This window comes from Myotis lucifugus, unplaced genomic scaffold (assembly GCF_000147115.1).
Source record: "Myotis lucifugus unplaced genomic scaffold, Myoluc2.0 scaffold_4, whole genome shotgun sequence".
Taxonomy (NCBI): Eukaryota; Metazoa; Chordata; class Mammalia; order Chiroptera; family Vespertilionidae; genus Myotis; species Myotis lucifugus.
In genome coordinates this window covers 14938032-14961455 of record NW_005871052.1, presented here as the reverse complement: position 1 = coordinate 14961455, position 23424 = coordinate 14938032, and the positions used below count along the sequence as shown (strand labels likewise).

General features: G+C 42.8%; 1 pseudogene; it reads left to right on the top strand.

Moving 5' to 3' along the window:
* Nucleotides 1-2159: 2159 nt before the first annotated feature.
* Nucleotides 2160-23424, top strand: part of LOC102436004 — a 68347-nt pseudogene continuing 47082 nt past the window's right edge.

Sequence of the window (23424 nt, the reverse complement as noted above, 5' to 3'; positions counted from 1 at the left end):
CACAATAACATCTTCCCAGAAAGTTTATGTTGCCACCCATCCTGAGCACTGCTAGGAAGGTTGACTTGGCTACATCTAAGGTATCCAGGGAGATGGGGATAATTGTTGCTCGCAGTGGTTCTCAACCTTCTTAATGCCGCGACCCTTTAATACAGTTCGTCATGTTGTGGTGAACCCCAACCATAAAATTATTTTCGTTGCTACTTCATAACTGTAATTTTGCTACTGTTATGAATCGTAATGTAAATATCTGATATGCTATATGTGTTTTCCGATGGTCGCGACCCACAGGTTGAGAACCGCTGCCTAAGGGGCAGTTAGAGCAAGGAGTGAGGGGCTAAAGAAATAAGGTTTTGCTCTAGACTCAGTACTCCCTCTCTGCCCAGCATCTCATGACATCTCATTGCCCTGGTACTGCAGTGGGCCAGAACATGTCCTGGAGCAGCTTTTTGCCCATTGTCCCTGGACAAGGGAGTTTCTGTCTCCCCGCCACCACCAAAGTCATGCTCCACAGGCTTATCCTTTTCTAGTTCTCATTTTGTCAAAAGCTCCTGTCACTGTCCATCAATACACCTGAAGGCAGCAGAACCCACCATCATACCCTTAAGGCCTGGCATGGAGCCTGGTACAAAGTAAATGTCTGTTGAGTAAATTACTGAATTAATGAATTCAGTAATTATGATTTGAATTCTTCCATGCTTTAGCCAGTGGTCGGCAAACTCATTAGTCAACAGAGCCAAATATCAACAGTACAACGATTGAAAATTTTTGAGAGCCAAATTTTTTTAACTTAAACTATATAGGTAGGTACATTGTTATTAACTTAATTAGGGTACTCTTAAGGCTTAGGAAGAGCCACACTCAAGGGGCCAAAGAACCGAGCCACAGTTTGCCGACCACGACTTTAGACCTTTACAAAATCTACCTGCTTGCTTTCCTTATGGATCTAACATTATAGCATTCCCTCATGGGGACTGACAAGGGGAGGTCATATCGTCTGTCCTCTTGCCTCCAGTTGGGACTGCATCCAAATGCCTCCAGTCAGAAGGTTTCCAAGACTTTCATAAAACTAGGTAGAAAGGGAAACAGTTGAAAGAACACTCAAACTTGGAATCAGAAGACTTGTTATGAGATCTGTTCTTGTACTCCCTAGTTAGAACCTAAATTACAAGAAAGAAAATTAGGCTGGAAAATAGGAACAGGCTTTGTATATCAGCCCAGAGAGCATTTGGACATCCATTCATTCAACATCACCTTACTGAATACCTACTATGTCCCAGGTACTTTACTGAAGGCTTTCCATTACTCTGGCTGCTAGGTGAAGCAATCACTGAGGAGCAAGAGTGCAGACAGGGAGACAAATTAGGAGATTATATCACTGGTGTTGAGAGATAAAAACCTGAATGAAGGCAGTAGCAATGGAGAGAAGCAGACACACTGGAGAACTACTTAGGAAGTAGAATTGTTAGGACTTGATGATTAATCAGATGTGGCTGTTGAGGGAGAGAGGACACGCTAGCTACACCCAGGTTTCTGTTGAGAGAGACTGAATGAATAATGGTGTCATCAATAAAAATGAAAAACACCTGGCTTGAGTTTCATAGTTTGATGCAAGAGAATTTAAGAAGATAATGAGCTTGTTTTGGAACTTGTAAAATTGGAGGAGGAGGAGGAGGAGGAAGAGGAGGGGGAAGAGGAGAAGGAAGAGTAAGAGGGGAGGAGGGGGAGGAGGGAGATGACAGGGGGTAGAGGAGGGGGAGGAGGCTAGATAGCCTCCTTAGTATGAGGCTATCTAGGGAGAAACAATACCTGCTAAGGATAGAACCTTCAAATCTGCCAACTTTTAAAATACATATAAAAGACTATGCATGAAGCAGTCAGTCTGACAGGTAGGAAGTGAGCCATGGTATGGGAAAATCATGAGAGCCAAAGTAGGTTTTCAAAAGACAGAAGTGGTTTGCACGGATGGTATGGAGAAGAGTTCTAATAAAAAGAAATATCTGGGGAGAAAAAGAAATATCTGGAAATATCCTTATGGATTCTGCCCTGACCATTGCCCATGCAGTTAGTGGAGCAGTGGGAGCCTAGTAGCCATGGTCTGAGGAATAACAAAGAGGTGAGGAATGAAGACACTAAATTAGACTGCTCTTTCTAGAAGCATGGCTGATATCAAACAAATGAAAATCAAAACTGATGGAAAATACGAGATCAAGAGTTTTAGAAGGTGAGTTGTCTCAGAGTAAGAAGCCAGCAGAGAGTGAAGATTCAATAAAGAAGGGTCATGATGATAGGATAGAGAATAATTGTCAGGAAAAGGAACACTCCTCTCAGAGCAAAAGAAAAGAAGAAAGGACACTAGGAGATGCAAATAAGCTTATAGTTGTGAAAGAGGAGTTCACACCCATGGCCTATATTTAAAAAAGGGGCAAAGGTTTAGGATAGTGGTTAAGGGAAATGGGGGAGAGTGTTGAGCAAAAATGAAAGGATCAACAGTGTTCATAAAACAATTAAATTAGAAATCATACATTTGTAGTGGTACCCATCTGACTGGCATTCAATTTTTCTCCAGAAATTCTGGCAAAAGAACAGAGGAGGCAGATTTTCCAGTTGATTAAGGGTCTGTGGTTTGTAAGGTAAGTGCAATAGACAGGTAACAGAGCTTGGGTGAAGTTATACTTGTGAGAATGATCCACCATAGGAGCCAGTATGTGTAGGGAAAGAAGCAATGATTAGGGACTGCTAATAAATTCGGAAAAAATGATGGGGTCAAGGTCTGAAATTGTAATTAGATGAAAAAGGTACCAGAATAGGGAAGTGCAAGATAGTAGTGGGACTCTTGGAATGAGAGAATTCAGAGGAAGCAAGATTTTAGGTTATGGCAAGGTCAGAATATGACCACGAAGTTGGTATTCTTAAGTATAGTGGAAATGAAAGTCAATAGAGTTGAGGATGTCAAGGAACTTTGAGGCCAGAGCAGTAGTCCTCAATCCTAGCTTGCAATAGAAATATAAAAAAGTGTCATTGCAATACTGACACACTAGAATCACCTGTAAGATTTAAAAATATTTCTATGCTAAAGCCACATCCCCAGAAATTCAGATTCTATTGGTTTGAGTTAGTCCCAGGCATCAGTATTTTTTAAATTTTCCAAGTGATTTGCAGGTTGAGAACCATTGAGCTACAGAAATACATAGAATCATCCACATGGATGTTTAAATCAGTCAATGTGATGACAGGAGTTGGAATGGAGTAGGAATATATAAACCAGGGGGGACTGAAATTCTCTAACAATGTGTTAGAATGGATGACAGTGATAGTGGGTGGAAGAGAATAGGGGGTGATAATATCAGATGGAAAGAGTATTGAAAGAGGAAGGGGTTTTACCTGATAATGAGCAATGGTCTGGAAACAGCTGCAGGGATTCAGGTGATGCAGACCCTACTTTGAGGCAATGTGCTGGCAGGACGTGGGATGAGGAGCTGGGTTGTAGAGGAAGTATTGTGCCCACGAAAAGCCTGATTTTAAGAGTTAGCGCAGGAGGTACAGGATGCACTCAAAGAAGAGGTTGAGAGTGTAGGGGAGTTTGCTTACCTTAGAATGGCATTTCCAGAGCGCACACTGGAATCAGGGCTGCCACACGTTCAGTTCCAGGTGTGCCATTCACACTGGGAAGGATGGGCCTGCTAATGAGGAAAGTCCAGAACAGGATGAGAGTGAGAGTAAGAGAATGTTTGTGACCATATGATTATTCAGTGCTTCTCCTCACTCTTCTTGCTTCAGGTTTTTCTTTGGCTTCATGAAGGACTGCTTAGCAAACAGGTTTGGGATTTCATTCATTTCAGGTGGGTCTCTTTTAGTGCCCTTCCCCTTATATATCTAAATTCACTTTTTCTCTGAATTTTTCTCAACCTTCTCAGCCACTTACTCTCAGAGAGGTGCAGAGGGACAAAAAGAGTCCCATAGCCAAAAGAAGTCACTGTTAAAAGAAGTTTCACCTTTGGACCCCAAACGATTTGTATTAGCTGAATGTTAGTGACAGAACACTGACTTTGATGAAGGTTAGAAAATAGATTGCAATGGAATGGATATTTCTTATTGGGCCTAGGGCAAGCTTCTGCTCTGACTTGGTTAATCCAAGCTCTATTTTCAAAGAAAAGATTCATGTAATAATGCCCTTCCCCCACCTACCTCATGCTTCACCTCACCATCTGAGCTGTTTAGTCCAGAGTGAGACCACCCGCCCCAAACTCTGGGAAGGAACAGCCAAATCATATTTTGCCTGGGGCTTGGCATGCAAACAAGTACCCATACCTACTCTCAGCTCCCTATACCAGGTGTACCGGTTAATAATGGCGGATTTTGTAATCAAAGAAAACACGATAATTTCAAGAGAAACATCAAAAGTGCTTTATTTAAAGTAATGTCCATCGCTAGCTACACATTTCCCCCATCTTTCAGGTAATTTGTGGATATCGTCCCAATAGAACTTTTCTTGTTTTGAGGCAAACCATTCAGAGACCCAATTTTCCACTTCTTTGTACATTTTGAAGTGCTGCTCAGAAAGTGCATGTGCCATTGATCGGAACAAGTGGTAATCTGAAGGAGCAAGGTCTGGTGAATGTGGTGGCGGGTTAATACTTCCCAGGCAAGATCTTTTAACGTGTCTTTAAATGGTTTTGAAGTGTGTGATGGTGCATTATCATGAAGCAAAATTACTTTGCTGTGTCTTCTGGCCCATTCTGGTCATTTTACGATCAAAGCGTGGTGCATATTGATTATTTGTTGTCGGTAGCAATCAGTATTAACAGTTTCCCCTGGCTTTAGAAGCTCATAATACACCACACCTTCCTGATCCCACCAAACGCAGAGCATTGTCTTCTTTCGAAAGCGATTTGGCCTTGCAGTGGATGTTGATGGTTGACCTGGATCAACCCATGATTTTGTGTGTTTGGGATTCGCAAAATAAATCCACTTTTCATCGCCAGTCACAATTCAACTTTCTTTCGTGCCATTGAAGCAACATTTTACTGATGACTTTTCGGTTTTCCATTTGTCTTTCTTTTAGTTGATGTGGCACCCATTTTCCTTCCTTTAAAATCTTTCCCATTGCTTGTAAATGATCAGAAATTGTTTGCTGAGCAACGTTTAATCTTTCTGCAAGTTGTTTTTGAGTTTGACACGCATCTTTATCCAAAAATGCTTGTAATTGTTGGTCTTCAAACTTTTTCAGTTGACCTGAATGTTCTTTGTCTTTCACATCGAAATCATCACTTTTAAAGCGTTTAAACCAGTGTTCACAAGTATCTTGAGATGGAGCATGTTCACCATAAGCTTCCCAAGTATACAATAACTTTCAGCAGCACTTTTCTTCAAAATAAAGTAATGAATTAAAACTTCCCACAAATGCTCTCTTTTTTTGGCATGAAATTCGACATTTTTAAGCATAAAAATATCTGTTAACACCTTCAGAAAATGTGACATATGAAGTTTTGAAGCTTGCTGTCAATACAACAAAATAGCATACATATCAAATAGCATATATCTCAACATATGTGTAACTCCATCTATTGAAAAGAAATTCACAGTATTAACCAGTACACCTGGTAGAAATTTCCAAAACAGCCAATCTTTACTTGGATAAGATCCTAGGGCTAATTAGTTTTTCTCAAACCTTGGGGGTGAGGTGGGGAGAATGGGTGTGGATGGATGTTCCCAGCATCCTGATAGAATTCTAGGATGACCCACCCACCCAATAATCCACACCCTTATATAATGCCCTCCCCTTGAGTGTGAATGGCATTAAATATGATGGGCTGTCACTCCCATGATTATGCTACTATATGGAAAAATTGATGCTTAAGTGGTATAATTAAGTTCCATAGTCAGTTGCCTTTGAGATGATCAAAAGGGAGATTATCCTGGGTGGGCCTGACTTAATCAGGTGAGTCCTTAAAGGAGACAAGAACTGTTTTCAACAAATGATGCTATTGCAGCCGAAACCGGTTTGGCTCAGTGGATAGAGCGTCGGCCTGCGGACTGAAAGGTCCCATAAAAATTAACTCAAAGTGGAACATATAAAATGTAAAACTATAAACATTTTAGAGTAAAACATAGGAGAAAATCTTTGGGACCTAGGAATTGGTGAAGAGTTCTTAGATTTGACATGGAAACCATAATCCATAAAAAATAATAATAACTTTAACTTCATCCAAATTAAAAACCTTTGCTTGGTGAAATACCTAGTTAAGAAGAAGGAAAGACAAGCTACAGACTGGGAGAAAATATTTGCAACCATATATTTGATAAAGGAAGGTATCTAGAATGTATAAAGAGCCGAAACCGGTTTGGCTCAGTGGATAGAGCGTCAGCCTGCGGACTGAAAGGTCCCAGGTTCGATTCCGGTCAAGGGCATGTACCTGGGTTTCGGGCACATCCCCAGTGGGAGATGTGCAGGAGGCAGCTGATCGATGTTTCTCTCTCATCGATGTTTCTAACTCTCTATCTCTCTCCCTTCCTCTTTGTAAAAAATCAATAAAATATATTTAAAAAAATAGAATGTATAAAGAACTCTCACAAATAAACAGTAAAAAAAACAAACAACCCAATTGGAAAGAAATCAAAAATATGAAGAAACATTTCACTGAAGAGAATATACACATGGTAAGTAAGCACTTGAAAAGATGTTTAACACCATTAGCCATTAGCAGGGGTGGGCAAACTTTTTGACTCGAGGGCCACAATGGGTTCTTAAACTGGACCGGAGGGCCGGAACAAAAGCATGGATGGAGTGTTTGTGTGAACTAATATAAATTCAAAGTAAACATCATTACATAAAAGGGTACGGTCTTTTTTTTTTTTAGTTTTATTCATTTCAAACGGGCCGGATCCGGCCAGCAGGCCGTAGTTTGCCCACGGCTGCATTAGGGAATTGCTAATTAAAGCTACCAATCCAAAATGCTAAAACAGGACACACACACAAGGAACAACACCAAATTCTGGTGAGGATGTGAGAAACTAGATCACTCATACATTGCTGGTGGGGATATAAGATACTACAGCCACTCTGGAAAAGAGTATGACAGTGTCTTTAAAAACTATATATATGCTTAACCATATAACTTAGCAATTACATTCTAATACATTTATACCAGAAAAATGAAAACCTATGTTGACACAAAAATATGCACACAATTTTTCATAACAGCTTTATTTGTAATATTCAGAACTGAAAACAACCAAAATATCTCTCACAAGGTGAATGATTAAATAAACACTGGTACATTCATACCATGGAATACTACTAAGCTGTAAGAAAGGAATGAACTATTGATACATGCAAAAGCTTGGATGGCTCTCAAGGGCATTATTCTGAGTGAAAAAAGCCATTCTCAAAAGGTCACATATTGCATGTTATAAAACATTCTTAAAATGACAAAATAATAGAGTTGGGGAGCAGATTAGTAGTTGCCAGAGGTTAAAGATAGTGGGAGAAAAAGAGGTGGGTGTGACTATAAAGGGGGAACTTTTGAAGTGATGAAACAGTTCTAAATCTTGACTGCAGTGGTGGTTACACAAATCTATGCATGTGATAAAATGGCATGGAACTATATGCACCAAGGTCAATTGGCTAGATTGGATATTGTACTAGGATTATATAAGGTGTAGCCATTGGGGAACACTTGATAAAGGATACATTGGACCTCTCTGTACTATTTTTACAATTTCCTGTTATTCTATAATTATCTCAAAATGAAAAGTTAAAAATGAGAGGGGGTGGGATCACCGCAGACCCATGGAAAGGGCCATGTGGCCAGGACCTGAGGGTGGCCTCTCTAGGAGCTGAGAGTAATCCCTGGCCAATAGCCATCAAGAAAATGGTGACTTAAATTCTAAAATTGCAAGAAACTGAATTCTGCCAACAACCAGTTAGCTCGGTAGAGAAACCAAAGTTTCAGGTCAGGTCGCAGCCCTGCAAAACCTTGGTTTCAACCATGTGAGACCCTGAGCAGAGAATTCAGCTAAACTATGCCCAGACTTCTGATGTGTGCAAACCATGAGGTTGTAAATTTGTGTGGTTTTACACAGCAATAGATAACTAAAGCACAGCCCCTTTGAACAACTGGGAGTTTTGCTTCCAGGGGCCACAGTTGGGGCCTACACATTCTGACAAAAGAAACCAGCAACATCAGTGGGGAGGAGCCGGTCTCAGAATTGAAACAGATGCTCATGGTATTTCCCCAAAACTGTGGCTTTTCAGTTTAGAGGCTTGAAATGCCTCCAAACCAACACAGCTCTGCTGGCTGCTTGACCCTACAGTCGGCTGTCACATCCCAAATCTGCTGTTCACAGTCACAAATCAATTGCACATGGAGGGAACTCTGCACTTGCCTTGCTTCCTGCTGCAGATTTTCAGCTGCAACTAATTCCTCTTGCAGCGTTACTGGACCTGCTTGGGAAGGTGGCCTCACATCCAGGGCCTCCTATCCAGTTCACAGGCAGCTGCACCAAGATAGCCTAAGCCTAAAACACTGGCCCTTTCCCCCTTTCTTCTAGGCCTCAGGACTGGGGCTTACAGGACACCCGTGCTGGCTCTCAGTGAATGCCAGAAAGGTCAAAGACATAGAGTAGGATTACACAAGTGGGCTGGGAGCTTTTTTCCCATCTTGCTTTATGCTGTTGCATATCATGGTCACTGTCTTAGTGTACTCAGGCTGCCATAACAAATACTACAGATCAAGTGGCTTAAACAACAGAAATTGATTTTCCCATAGTTCTGGAAGTTGAGAGAGAGAGAGAGAGAGAGAGAGAGAGAGAGGTGTGAATGGGCCTAATCTAATCACATGCGTCCCTGAAAGCAGAGAACTTTCTCCTGCTGGTGGCAAAAGAGGAAGGCAGAAGGGAAAGTCAAAGTCGACACACTATTGAAATGCAGGAGACCTCTCTCAAAGCAGTAAGCAGGCCCCCAGCTGGCAGCTCACAAGGAAATAGGCCCTTTGACCTACATCCACAGGAAGTAGATTCTGCCAACAACCTAAATAAATGTGGAAGTGGGTTCTGACTCCAAGCCTCCAGATAAGAGTCCAGCAGAAACCTTGATCTTGGCCTATGAGACCCTGAGCAGAGAACCCAATGGAGCCCATCTGACCTTCTAACAAACAAAACTGTGAGCTAATAAATAGATAGTATTTTAAGCTGCTAAGTTTGTACTAATGTGTTATGGCAGCCATAGAAAACTAATACAGAGGCCTTGGGATTTTAGTCATATGAGGAGGTACCATCCCAGGCCCTAACAAGCATGTTAAATGAGGCATGTGGCCCGCCAGCCGCCAGTTCCACATGCTTGCCCTAGAAGTTTGATGCTATAACCTTTATTTATTTAGATATTTATGCATGCACTTTTCTACATGTTTGTTGAGTGCTTCCTATGTGTCAGACACTGTGCTAGGCCTTGAGAATACAGTAATTAGCATAAATAGAGCCATGGAACTTCCAGCCTAGACCAAGGGCAAGTGTCCCTCCCTTTGACCAAATAGGGAGGCATACATTCTGACCTGTCACAAAATCCCCTTGGGCCCTTCAAGCACCTGCATGCTTGGTGCCATTCCCCAATTGTTGTGATGGGAATGGCAGAAAAGGGTGTTGACAGAAAGGTATAGGTCAGCAAAATCTCTCTGAGGCCTAGAGCCTGGGTACTTCGATTCTGCCCCATGACATGTAGACATTCCTTGGGGATGCTTGTGGCGGGTGGGCAGGGCTCTCAGCATCTTGGGGTAGACTGAAGGCCAAACAACTTAAATTGAAGATTCTGCCTGGGCTTCTGAAAGAATAAGTGTGTGTGTGGAGGGGGGTGAAGTGAGGGTTATTATCTATGACCATTTTCAAGGTTCATGGTGGCTATTTGAAAATGAGGCTCAGAAGGGGAGGCACATGGTGGTAAATGTGCTTAAAGGGTGTTGGGAAAGTGACTATGAGCAGTGAAAAACTGGCAAGAGATGACAGAAGTGCCAGAAGGACATGGACAAGAGCCCAGGCTTGAGAAGCAAAAGGAATTGGAGGGGGATTCTGGGTGAAGAAGCCAGGGAGAAAGAGGCAATGGTGAAGAGAGGCCCAGGCCTGGCCAAGCTCAGGGCTTCCCTCAGCAACTTAGAGGCTGGGTGGGGCCTAGGCTTTGGAGACCCAATCCCACTTAGGCAAAGCTGGGGCCTAAGCTTTCAGGGAAGTGCCAGGGGTGGAGTTTGGGGACAGACAGCTCAGCTCTCCAGCCCTTTAGCAGCCCTCCCAGAGTCACTGGTAATCTGTTTATGTGTTTATTTGCAAGATTGGTTTCTGCTTCAGTGAGGGGAAGCTTGGCTCCCTGCCCTCTGGGCCCCTAGTTCTGTGTTAAATTTCCCTACAGGGTGAGCTGGCTGCTCCTTCCCCTGTTTGGCTGACTTTCCCCTGCCCTCTCTGTTCCTTTGGCCCCTTACTGGTGGACAAGGAAGTTCTGGGGGACTGCTCCTCTCCTCTAGGATTGGCCAGGGCTCTGGTTACCTACAAGTCCAGACATCTGGGGTGGGGGCAGGGTGGGTCTGGGCATGAACTCAGGCTCCATAGGAATCCTGAGAAACTCAAACTGAAGTCCTGCCCAGGGAAATCCACAGTTGTCCAACAAGAATTTCACTTTAATACATGTGGTGATTTTTCTGTTTTGCTTATTCAGACTGTAGCAGCTGCAGAGGGAGAGGCCCTATGAGGGGGGCAATAGACCAGAGGGAGGTGGCAGGGTGGAAAAAAGGTTAAGGCTGCTTTGCCACTGAAGGCCAGAGCCTGGTTTGGGGAAAGGGGAGAGGTTCATGCAGTTGGGGTCTCAGAATGGAAATCCTCAGGCATTCAGGACTGTGTCTAAAGGGAGAGAAGAAGGGGCGGTACAGTGGCAGCTAAGGGGTAGAGTGAAGGCCTGATTGGGGTGGCATGGTGGAGAGGGGGCAGAGGTAAGAGGGCATGAGGGAGCAACCCTTTTTACTGTTGATGAATATTGTCTATTATCATAACCAACATATGAAGTAATTCTATATTGCAAAACTGAAGAGATAAAATTCTGGAAGGTCATTTCCAAGGCTAGGAGAGGAGCACCTGAATGACTCATCAGAGAAACCCTGAGGAAGTAGGTGGAGTTTGTAACCTGAACTGGAAAAGGCCTGAGGATTCATTGTGCTCAAGACTTGTCCATCCTCTCTCCTCTGCCAATAGACTGAGAACTGGAGGCATTCCTCAGAGAAGACACTTGAATTCAACGAGTGCTGTAAGAGGGGGAGGAGAGTGAGTGATGAACTAGGAAGAGACAGAGTCTGCTATTGTCCTTTGAAGGGGTGTGTCCTTCAAAGAACTAGAAATGACCTTGTGATCATTTGATCCAACTTCTTCATTTTACACTTATGGAACTGGAGCTCAGAGAAGGAAAATGATTTCTCCAAGGTCACAAAGTTGTGTTCTGAGCTAGGAAGATTAACAGGCTATAGAAAGATGCCATGTAGGCTACTAGAGAGAACATCCCAAGTATTAGCCTAGATAGAGTCTGTAAATACTTAGCGTCACTTAGCCACTCCTGTGCCTATGGTGGATATTGATAATTGGTCACTGCACCCCAAATTCAGTGTGACTCTACATCAAAGTCCTTCTTAACTGAGTACACAGCTATTACCAATGGATCTGCATTGACATGGAAATGAAAACAATGTCAAGCCTTGAATAAACAGCTGTGTGTCACAGAAGGATAGAAGTAGGTCTAATATGGAATTGCTTAGATGTCATTATCTAAGGCAGTGGTTCTCAACCTTCCTAATGCCGCGACCCTTTAATACAGTTCCTCATGTTGTGGTGACCCCCAACCATAAAATTATTTTCATTGCTACTTCATAACTGTAATTTTGCTACTGTTATGAATCATAATGTAAATATCTGATATGCAGGATGTATTTTCATTGTTACAAATTGAACATAATTAAAGCATAGCGATTAATCACAAAAACAATATGTAATTATATATGTGTTTTCCGATGGTCTTAGGGGTCGCGACCCACAGGTTGAGAACCACTGATCTAAGGCTCTTTTGGTTGAAAGCAACAGAAGGAAGGTTGCCTTCAGGAAAGGCAGGAACCATAACAGTAGATTAAGTCTACTTCACTCATTGTTAAATAGTCTACTTCTTGATCCTTCCTCATTAGAACACTGCCACCTGTGAGAGTCATCGCCAATGACTGCCTCCCATACTTTGTCTCCCATTACCAGTTTTAAATTCCCCAGAGAGTGAAGTTGATTGGATAAACTGTAAAAAAATTTAAACCCTGGAACAATAAGTGATGGAGGAAGGAGAGGGTCATATAGCATAGGGCAGACTTGACCATTGGGTCTGTGAATTGAGGTGTTCCCAGAGAAGCTTTCAACTGCAGTTAGTAGGAAACACATAACAAAAGTGACTTAAGCTATTAGGGAAAGTCATTGTCTTGTTAATATGATGTACAGGGATATGCAGTTCTGGGATTGCTTAATTCATCATCAAGGACACAGCATATTTCCATCTGTTAGAAAAATAAAGTGGGGAAATAGCTAATGGATAGACAATCAATAGCAGCTGTCAAGGGGTGTTATTGTGAGCTGACCCCCTGCTCTAAGAAGTGTCTACCCCAGATATGCTTCAGGACAACTAGAGGAGACCAAGAGAAACAGGCTGGAGTGAAGGTGGGCTTTTCAGAGGCCAAAACCATAGAGGCCTGTAAGAGGAATTACAGAAAAACCTAAGAGGCCTCCTGAAGTGCAAGAAAGGCCTTTCTAGAGCTAGGTGAGGAAGTTCTTATCTCACTCATGGGACCAGGAACCAAGGTAGTTCTCTCAGGACAAGTACAGAGTTTCCCAGGACCAGGAGGTAATCAGGAAATGTACCTCACCTCATCCTCCTATCAAAGCTACTAGTAAATTAAAAAATCAGGTGGTTCCAGAAAGGACAGAGAATCCCACCAGCCCTATTGGTGGCACCAAACCAAACTTTCCAGGCAATGAGTTTCAGTAGTGGCTGTTGAACATACAACTGAGACAGGATTGAGGCCAAGAATAGGAATGGGGATTGAGTGCCCTGTAAACTGTGCCAGCCAAGACCATCAATGGAAAGATCTGAGTTCCATAAGTAAAAGAAATCAGTCTTCTGTAAACTCATTTATTTCTAGGGTTTCATAATTTAAAAAAAATTTGTTGTGCTCCCCTTAGCTTCTGAGAAAAGTGCCTTTTGAAAATTCTCATCTTGTCATAGATCAATTCAAGTGAAAAGGCATTTGGCCACAGATGGGTCAAGACAGCCAGGAAGATTGTCAAGCTCCCAAAAGAGATGAATGGAGGTGGCTGTGAGAAGCCACTTGAAGTCTTGGAATGAGAAGATGAAACCAAGGTAGAGAAAGGGGTAGAATTTCTATGAGACTTAAAAGGCCCTTCCTGGATGTTTTTTCTCAAGAAGAGGGGATATAGATGACTATGGTATGTAGATAGGACACTATTTGAGGGCTTTTGGTCTGAAGGCAAGATGGAAGTGGTAAGGATTCAGGTTGGGACACTTTTGAGGAAAGACTGCTCTGCTTTGAATGTGAATTTGTGCAGGATACCAAATCTCAGATAGCCTCAATTTTCTCATTTTCAGATAGAGATACCAGGTAAGAATGCTGTGAGGGTTAAATAAGGAAATATACAAAGTGTTTGACATTCTTGGCCCAGATCAGATGGTCAAAGAGACAATAAAGTCAATAAAGCATGCTTTCTTTTTTCCTTACCTTAGTGTGTGTGTGTGCACATTTGTGCCAGACACTGGACACTCAGCTAAAGGTTGGGCATTCAGAGATGATATTACATAGTCCCTGTCTTAAAGTACCTTTCAGTCTAGAAAGGAAGATAATAATTAAGGAAACATTATTTACAGTGACATTTCTAGCAAAGGTATATATATCAGTGGAAATAGGCAGGAAGTGAGACCAAAGTCTACCTGAAGAATTCAGGGAGGGCTTCACAGAGGAGGTACCATTTAATTTGGGCTCTGAAGGATGAGTAGAAATTTGCTCAGTGGAAAAGCAGTGGTGAGAGTCTTCAACGCAGAGGAAACAGCATTTGTGCAAAGCATACTTAATTGAGTATTGAGAGAGCATACTTAATTCAGTATTGCTGGTGCAATACCTGTTACCATATCAGGCAAAGAAGGTAAATTTGATCCTATAATCTGGGGCATGTTACTAAAGGATTCTGAGCAGGAAAGTGGCTTATCATATTAGCAGTTATATTAAGGATGATTTGGAGGAATAGAGAAAAAGATGAGCAGAGGTTAGATAAAAGACTACTATTTTGGGCAAGTTGGGACTTTAATTGGTGCATTGGCAAAAAGGGATGAAGAGGAGGAGATGAATTGGAGAGTTATTGAGCAGACAGAACCTTTAGAACTTGGTGATGAATTGGATGTGGAGAATGAGAGAGGAAAGGAGTCTAGGATTTGTCTGGTGTTTGGGCAGCTATGTAGATTATGAGAACATGCACTGGGACAGGCAACACAGGAGAAAGAGGGAATATAGTGTGGGGCAGGGATGAGATGAGTTCTGTTTTGAAACATTAGGTTGAAGAGCCTGTGGGATGTCCAGATGGAGATGTTTGTAGGCAGCTCAGAAGAGAAATCTGAACTGGAAATGAATATTATCAGCAATAGTTAAGAGGAGGAGAGGAATGGCAACATTAAAAGGTGGACAGTTTGTCTAATCACTATGTTGTACAACTGAACTAATATACTATAGTATGCCAACTGCACTTTAATAAACTTTTTAAAAAATAGGTGGACAGAGACCCTTGGGAGATAGTCTTGTAGTTCTTCAAAAGGTTAAACATAGAGTTATTGTTTGACTCAGCAATTCTGCTCCTACAAAGGAAAACACATGTCCACATAAAGACTTGTATATGCATGTTCATACAAGCATTATTCACAATGGCCAAAAGTTTAAAACAACTTAAAAGTCCATAAATGGATGAATGTTAAACAAATTGTGGTATATGCATACAATGGAATATTATTCAACCATAAAAGGGAATGAAGTTTACTGACACATATGGATATACTTTAACAATTATGCTAAGTGAAACACTACAGACACCAAAAGCCACATATTATATAATTCCAAGTATATGAAATGTACAGGATAGACAAATCCAGAGTTACATATTAGTGGTTGCCTAGAGCTGGTGAGGATTGAGAAATTAGGAGGTGATGGCTAAGGAGTATGAAGTTTCTTTTGGGGATAATGGAAATATTCTGGAATTACATAATAGTGAAGGTTGCTCAACTTGGTGTATACACTAACAGCCACTGAACTGTATATTTTAAATGAATGAGTTGTATTGTATGTGAATTATATCCCAATAAAACTGTTACTAAAATTTTTAAAAGATGGGCAGAGAAAGGCCCTCAATAGAAACTGCACAGGAAACGTCCCAGAGGTAGAGTAACTCAGAGTCAGAGCTAGGGCAGATACTTGGACAATAAGAGCAGGTCAAGAGAGTATTCCAAAACCATAGTCAAATGCCATGGACAATCTATGTAAGATTAGGACCATCTTTCTTCCTCTTTTTTTCTTCTGTATGGATAAAAAGACATCTCTGCTTTGGTCCCAAGAATACAGGAGGGTCAGAGCCCTCTATGCCTATGCAATAGGCTGGGAGTATATGAGCACAACATAAGCTTGTTTAGACAAAGGCAGGGGCCAGATGAGAAGAAGGGGCAAGATCCACACTAATGAGAAATCTTGGGCTAATCACCCAATTTCTTCCAGATGACCAGTTTTGGTTTTTTTCCCTGAAGAAATATGGATTTTGTCAGGTGCTGGTTCTGCAAAACTAAACACCAGTAGGGCATGATATAATGGAGTGGAATGGCCCTTGAATAGCTTTTACTTTGGCAAAGCCCTCATCAAAGAGCATTGCCTTTAATTCTTCCTTTAAAGGAGTTTACAACCCAAATCCATGAAGGGCATGTTTATGCTGGACCATGAGTACTGCTAGTGAAAAGATCACTGGTCATTCTTTTCTGTATGCCCAGCACTCCACAGGGGACCTGACACGATACAGGTGCTGAGTAAGGATTCCATAACTGACCAGTTGACTAACTGAATGAATGAAGCAAATGGACATATATTAATGAAACTGCAACCTGTGTAAAGGTTGGGAGATAGGAGAATTTAAATTCCTATGGTACAGGGGTAAGGAAGTGAGAGAAGATAATAAAAGTTGCAGATTTAGTTGAGGGGAACCTAGTTTTCCTTACCAGTTCACACCAGGCAGGGGAAATTCTTGAGTGGAGCTGACCTAAAATGAGGAGGTAAGTTGTGATGAACCTGGGGGGAAGCAAAGAGATATGCCACAAGTACTCCAGTTCCAACCTTTGAGAGCCCCGTGCCAAACAAACAAACCTACAGGACCAATTGGGCCTAAGGGCCTAGTTTATTACCTCTAGGAAGGCTTATTAAGAGTAGGTGGCAATCAGATGTTTGAATTAAGAAAGAAAGCTTATAAGTTGTGCGGCGTGTGCATTATAGGGTCAATTTGGGGCAGAGTGCGCAGAGAAAGGGGACTTTAGGGACACTTAAAAGGCCAGCCAAGAGAGAAAGAAGAGACTAGAGAAATGAGGTTAGCTGGAGCTATCAGGTAGGAGACAAAGTCCCAGTAAGAGGACTATGAGAAGTCTCCCTAGGAAAAAGATAGAATTTTTCACTCCCTACACTGGACTCTGATAGCACTTATAATACAATGTCACAGTTATTTGCTGAAATACTTGTCTTACCACTAGACTGAGCACATGGCCCACATTGATTGTTCTGGAGCATGTGCCCTGATGCCTTACAATCTGCAGACTGAATGACGGGTGGGTGAATGGATAACTGAATCAAAAGAAATGTATTTAAGCTAGCAAAATAAGTCAGTCAGAGAAAGATAAATATCACATGATCTCACTCCATTTGTGAAATATAATGAACAACATAAACCAATAAACAAAAACAGATTCAGAGACAGAGAAGCATCAATCAGACCATCAAATCTCAGGTGAAGGTAGGGGAGGGTGGGGGTAAGGGGGAGAGATCAACCAAAGGACTTGTATGCATGCATATCAGCCTAACCAGTGGACACAGACAACAGGGGGGTGAGGGCATGAGTGGGGAGTGGGGGGGCATTGGGGGGATATGGACACATATATAATACCTTAATTAATTAAAAAATGTATTTAAGGTGATAGATGTTTAGGACACCTTTCAAAAGAAGAAAAGAGCTCTGTGTGTAAGTATTGTTAAGTATTGTTATTACAGTATTATCTACAATAGTGAAAAATTGGAAATACTTAAGTAAATGAAGGTGCATTTCCTCAATGGAATATTATGTGGCCATTACAATGATAATTATGAAGACACTATAGCAATACAGCAAATTATTATGATATAACTAGAGGCCTGGTGCACAAAATTCATGCATGGGTAGGGTCCATAAGCCTGGCCGGCAATCAGGGCCAATCTGTGGGGCAACCAGTGGGGTGATTGTGGGGCCACCGCTAGCACCTGCCTTGGCTGGCCTGCCATCTCCCACTTGCCGGCCCCGCTCTCCACCACTGCCGTAGGCTAGGGACAGCTCCTGCATTGAGTGTCTACCCCCTGGTGGTCAGGGTGTGTCATAGCGACTGGTTGTTCCACCATTTGGTCAATTTGCATATTAGGCTTTTATTATATAGGATGCTAAGTGACACAAGTAGAATATGAAATTGCATCTATGCTATCATTACAAGTATGTAAAAATGATGTATGCATATGGCAAAACCCTAGAAAGGGAAAGAAAAAAAATGAGAGCACATGATTCATTAGGGTGGCAGGATTATCAGTAAAGCATTTTTTTTCTTTTCTTTCTATTTATGTTGATGTCATTTATATCATTACTAGAGGCCTGGTGCACAAAAATTTGTGCACTCGGGGGGTCCCTCAGCCCGGCCTATGCCCTCTCGCAGACTGGGACCCCTTGGGGGATGTCCATCTGCTGGCTTAGGCCCACTCCCCAGGGGATCGGGCCTAAGCTGGCAGTCAGACATCCCTCTGGCGGCCTGGGAGCCCTTGAGGGATGTCTACTTGCCAGCGGGGACCAGGCCTAAGCTGCAGTAGGACATCCTAGCGCTGCTGAGGAGGCGGGAGAGGCTCCCGCCACCACCGCTGTGCTGGCAGCTGGCAGCCTGGCTTGTGGCTGAGCAGAGCTCCCCCTGTGGGAGCGCACTGACCACCAGGGGGCAGCTCCTGCATTGAGCATCTGTCCCCTGGTGGTCAGTGTGTGTCATAGTGACTAGTCATTCCCAGTCGTTCTGCTGTTAGGGTCAATTTGCATATTACCCATTTATTATATAGGATAGAGGCCTGGTGCACGGGTGGGGGCCAGCTGGTTTGCCCTGAAGGGTGTCCTGGATCAGGGTTGGGGTCCCACTGGGGCACCTGGCCAGCCTGGGTGAGGGGCTGAGGGCCATTTTCAGGCTGGCCACACACCCTTCAGGGTGGGGGGGTCCCACTGGGGTGCCTGGCCATCCTGGGTGAGGGGCTGATGGCAGTTTTCAGGCTGGCCACGCCCCTGGTGACCCAAGCTCCCAGCCTCTCTTTTTTTTCTTTTTTCTTTTTTTTCTGGGATTTATTTATCTTCTATAATAGCAACTTTTAGCCTTGAGCAGAGCCCAGGTCCGGGTTGCCCCTGGCAACCCAGGCTCCCAGCCCCTCCTTGAATGGAGGCCATGCCGGCTGGAAGCAGGTATCTGGGATTTATTTATCTTCTATAATTGAAACTTTGTAGCCTTGAGTGGAGCCCAGTGCAGGACAGGGCAGGTGGGAAGCTTGGCTTCCTCCATCACCTGGGGCAACCCAAGCCTCCTGCTTGCTCCAGCTCTGTGGCCATCGCCACCTTTGTGACGGAGTGACAGAGTGATGGTTAATTTGCATATTACTCTTTTATTAGATAGGATGAAGGAAAAAAATAAAGTTGATAGGTGGGAGATAAATTGAACCATGACCTTAAAAATGTGCCAAAGATGGTGGCAAGGTGAAAGAGGGTTGAGGCTGAGACTCCTGGCATGGAAAAGAAGGGGTGAGTTTCAGAGATGTACATGGTTATTGTCTGCCTGCTTCCACTTCTGAAAATCTGTGGCCTGGGCAGCTTGTAACTGTGTTGGAATCAAGAGAGTAAAGAATTTGAAATCAGAAGACTGAAGTTCTGCTGTTTACTAACTCTGATCTTTTGTTGTTGTTGTTGTTGTTGTTGTTGTTAATCCTCACCTGAGGATATTTTTCCATTGATTTTTAGGGAGAGTGGAAGAGAGAGGGAAAGACAGAGAGAAATATCAATGTGAGAGAAACACATCAATTGGTTGCCTCCTGCACATACCCCAACCAGGATCTGGGCTGGGGAGGAGCCTGCAACCAATGTATGTGCCCTTGATCAGAATTGAACCTCAGGTCCAAACTAGCTAGGCCCTAACTCTGATCTTTTTGGGCAAGTTTATTGATCTCTCAGTGTCTCAGTTTGATAATCTGTAAAATGGTGCTAACCATCATTAATTTAGAGCAGGGGTCCTCAAACTACGGCCCGCAGGCCACATGCAAATACAAATATTGTATTTGTTCCCGTTTTGTTTTTTTACTTCAAAATAAGATATGTGCAGTGTGCATAGGAATTTGTTCATAGTTTTTTTTTTAAACTATAGTCCGGCCCTCCAACGGTCTGAGGGACAGTGAACTGGCCCCCTGTTTAAAAAGTTTGAGGACCCCTGATTTAGAGGGTTGTTGTGAGGATTAAGTGGAATATAATGCATATCAAAGCTTTTATAGATGACAAGGCCTATATGCTAGTGTTATCATTACTGTTATCATCATCATTTTAATTATTACTGTGTTTCCCAACTTGGCCAGAAAGTTCATTTATAAGAGATTTATTTCAGAAGATGGCAGTGTAAGTAAATTAGGTACTTGCCACCTCCCACAACCACATCAACATTTACAACAGAAAAACCATCATTCAGAACCACCTGAAATGTAGCTGAACAGTCCTTCAACTAGAGAATTAAAGAAGAAGCACATCAAGACTGGTAGGAGGGGTGGAGATACAGGATGGAATTGCAGAACCGGCTGGTCAACACCCACATGTGATAGTTTAAAATTGGGAGGGATATCATGGCTGTTGAGGTTTCCCTGAGGAGCAAGGGGTCCCTGCCCCACACCAGGCCCCCAGCCTAGGGTTCCAGTGCCATGAAGAGAAGTCCCCAGAATTTCTGGCTGTAAAAACCAGTGGGGGTTGTGACTGAGTGGCACAGAGGCTGCTGGAGTCTCAGGCAGCTCCTCTTAAAGGGCCCATTCACAAACTTACTCAGTCTCACTCCCTCTGAGCTCCAGCACTGAGGTAGCAGCCTGAAAAGAACCTGGGACATTCTGGGAGGAACTCGCTTGTCTGGAATCAGGGCAAGAGCTGAAGGGGCATCTTTCTCCCAGACAGAGTGTTGGCAGAAGTAAGGGTTTTTTTACTGAGCTCTACCTGCCACAGAGCTGACAAGCTGCACCAGATCTGAATCCCCATCAACCTGGCTCACACTTTTTCCTTGCCCTGATACTCCACCCCTCCCTACTTGCAGGCTCATCCAAGCCATTCCCAGTGGCTTTTCCATACAACTGGCCCCTATTGCCTCATGTTATGGACTTTCCTAAAATCTCTCAAACAAGCAGCAGCTAGCATCAGCATGCCCCATACCTCTCAAAAGCAGGTCCAGGCCTGGCACTAGTGGCAGCCTTCCCTGGTTCACGGTTTGGCCTCTTCTGGGCACCGCTAAGCTCAACACAACTAGCAGCCATCTGCATATTGTTTTGTAGCTCATGCTGGGTGGCCCTGGGCATGGCATAGGCAGAGGCTGACTTTGCACCTCTCAGAAGGCCCCAAATCCAATGTACCTGGTGGTCAACTTCAACCACACCAGATTACAACCCTAGCACCTCCATGAATGACACACTCAAGGGGTGGACTCAGTGAGCACCAAAGCCCACTGAAGCAAATCCTGCTGCATAGGATCAGTTCCTGCACAACAGCTTTTCCAGAGCAACTGATTTGCCTGGGGGTCAATTCCTCCCAGTGACACCAACATAAATCAAGACTCAACTATAAAAGGACAGTTCATAGAGGGGTACACCTGGAGTGCCCAGCTCAGGTGACTGGGGAGGCTGAGCCACTGGGCCCTACAGGACACCTACTACACAAGGCAACTCTACCAAGTCTGGGAGACATAGCAGATCTACCTAATACATAGAAATAAACACAGAGAAGCAGCCAAAATGCAGAGACAGAGACATGTCACAAATGAAAGAACAGGAGAAATCTCCAGAAAAAGAATGAAATGAAATGGAAACAAGAAAACTACCAGATACAGGGTTTAAAACAATGGTTATAAGGAACTAAAGAAGAACTTCAAGGAACTTACTGAGAATTTCAAGGAACTTGGTGAGAAAATCAACAACATAAAAAAGGACCAGTCATAAATGAAGCATTCACTAACTGAAATAAAGAATAATTTACAGGGGATCAACAGTAGAGTAGAGGATGCCGAGAATCAAATCAAGAATTAGGAATATAAGGAAGCAACAAGCACCCAATCAGAAGAGAAAAAAAAAAGAAGAAAAACAGAAATATGAAGATAGTGTAAAGAGTCTCTGGTACAACTTCAAGCATAGCAACATTCGCATCATGGGGGTGCCAGAAGGAGAAGAGAGGGAGCAAGTAACCAGAAAAAACTATTTGAAAAAATAATGACAGAAAACATACAAGTCAAGAAAGCACAGAGTCCTAAACAAGATGAACCTAAAGATTCCCATGCCAAGACACATCATAATTAAAATGCCAAAGGTTAAATAAAAGAGAATCTTAAAAGCAGCAAGAGAAAATCAGTTAGTTACCTACAATGAAGTACCCATATGACTGTCAGTTGATTTCTCAACAGAAACTTTGTAGGCCAGAAGGGAGTGGCAAGAAATATTCAAAGTGATGAAAAGCAAGGACCTACAACCAAGGTTCCTCTACCCAGCAAAGCTATCATTTAGAATTGAAGGTCAGATAAAGAGCTTCCTAGACAAGGAAAAGCTAAAGGAGTTCATCACGACTAAACCAGCATTACATGAAATGTTAAAGGGTCTTCTTGAAGGGAAAGAAGAAGGAGGAGGAGGAGAAGAAGAAGAAGAAGAAGAAGAAGAAGAAGAAGAAGAAGAAGAAGAAGGAGGAGGAGGAGGAGGAGGAGGAGGAGGAGGAGGAGGAGAAGAAGAAGAAGAAGAAGAAGAAGAAGAAGAAGAAGAAGGAGGAGGAGAAGAAGAAAATTAAAATATGAACAATAAAACGACAATAAATACATATCTATCAACAATTGACTCTAAAAATCAAAATAAATAAACAAAGAATCTAAACAAAATAAACTATTGCCCTAACTGGTTTGGCTCAGTGGATAGAGCGTCAGCCTGCAGACTCAAGGGTCCCAGGTTCAATTCTGGTCAAGGGCATGTACCTTGGTTGTGGGCACATCCCCAGTGGGGAGTGTGCAGGAGGCAGCTGATCGATGTTTCTCTCTCATCGATGTTTCTAACTCTCTATCCCTCTCCCATCCTCTCTGTAAAAAAAAATCAATAAAATATATTTTAAAAAATTTTAAAAAAATAAACTAGTGAATAAAATAGAACCAGAGACATGGAAACAAGGAACAGACTGACGAATCTCAGAGGGAACTGTAGAGGGGGGGCTGGGAAGAAATTAACCAAAGAATTTATATGCATATATTCATAATCTATGGACACAGACAATAGGGTGGTGAAGGCCTGGGGCAGGGCAGGAAATAGGTGGAGGGGAATAATGAGGGTCAGGGAAAGGGGATATCTATAATACTGTCAACAGTAAAGGTTTAAAAAATAAAAAAATAATAAAGTACCTTATAAATATTTTTTAAAAGAGGGAGATTTATCTCAATAACAAGAAAAGATTTCTTGAAGAATTTGAAGGAGGAACTGGCAGTCATTCAAGTGTCAATATAGCCTAAACCAGTGGTCGGCAAACTGCGGCTTGGCAAACTGCGGCTCGTGAGCCACATGTGGCTCTTTGGCCCCTTAAGTGTGGCTCTTCCACAAAATACTGGCTCTTCCACAAAATACTGGCTCTTCCACAAAATACCGACTTCTGCGCATGGGCCACGAAGTTTCAATCGCACTGTACGTGTGCACACCCGCACGTGGTATTTTGTGGAAGAGCCACACTCAAGGGGCCAAAGAGCTGCATGTGGCTCATGAGCCACGGTTTGCTGACCACGGGCCTAGACCAGTGGTCGGCAAACTCATTAGTCAACAG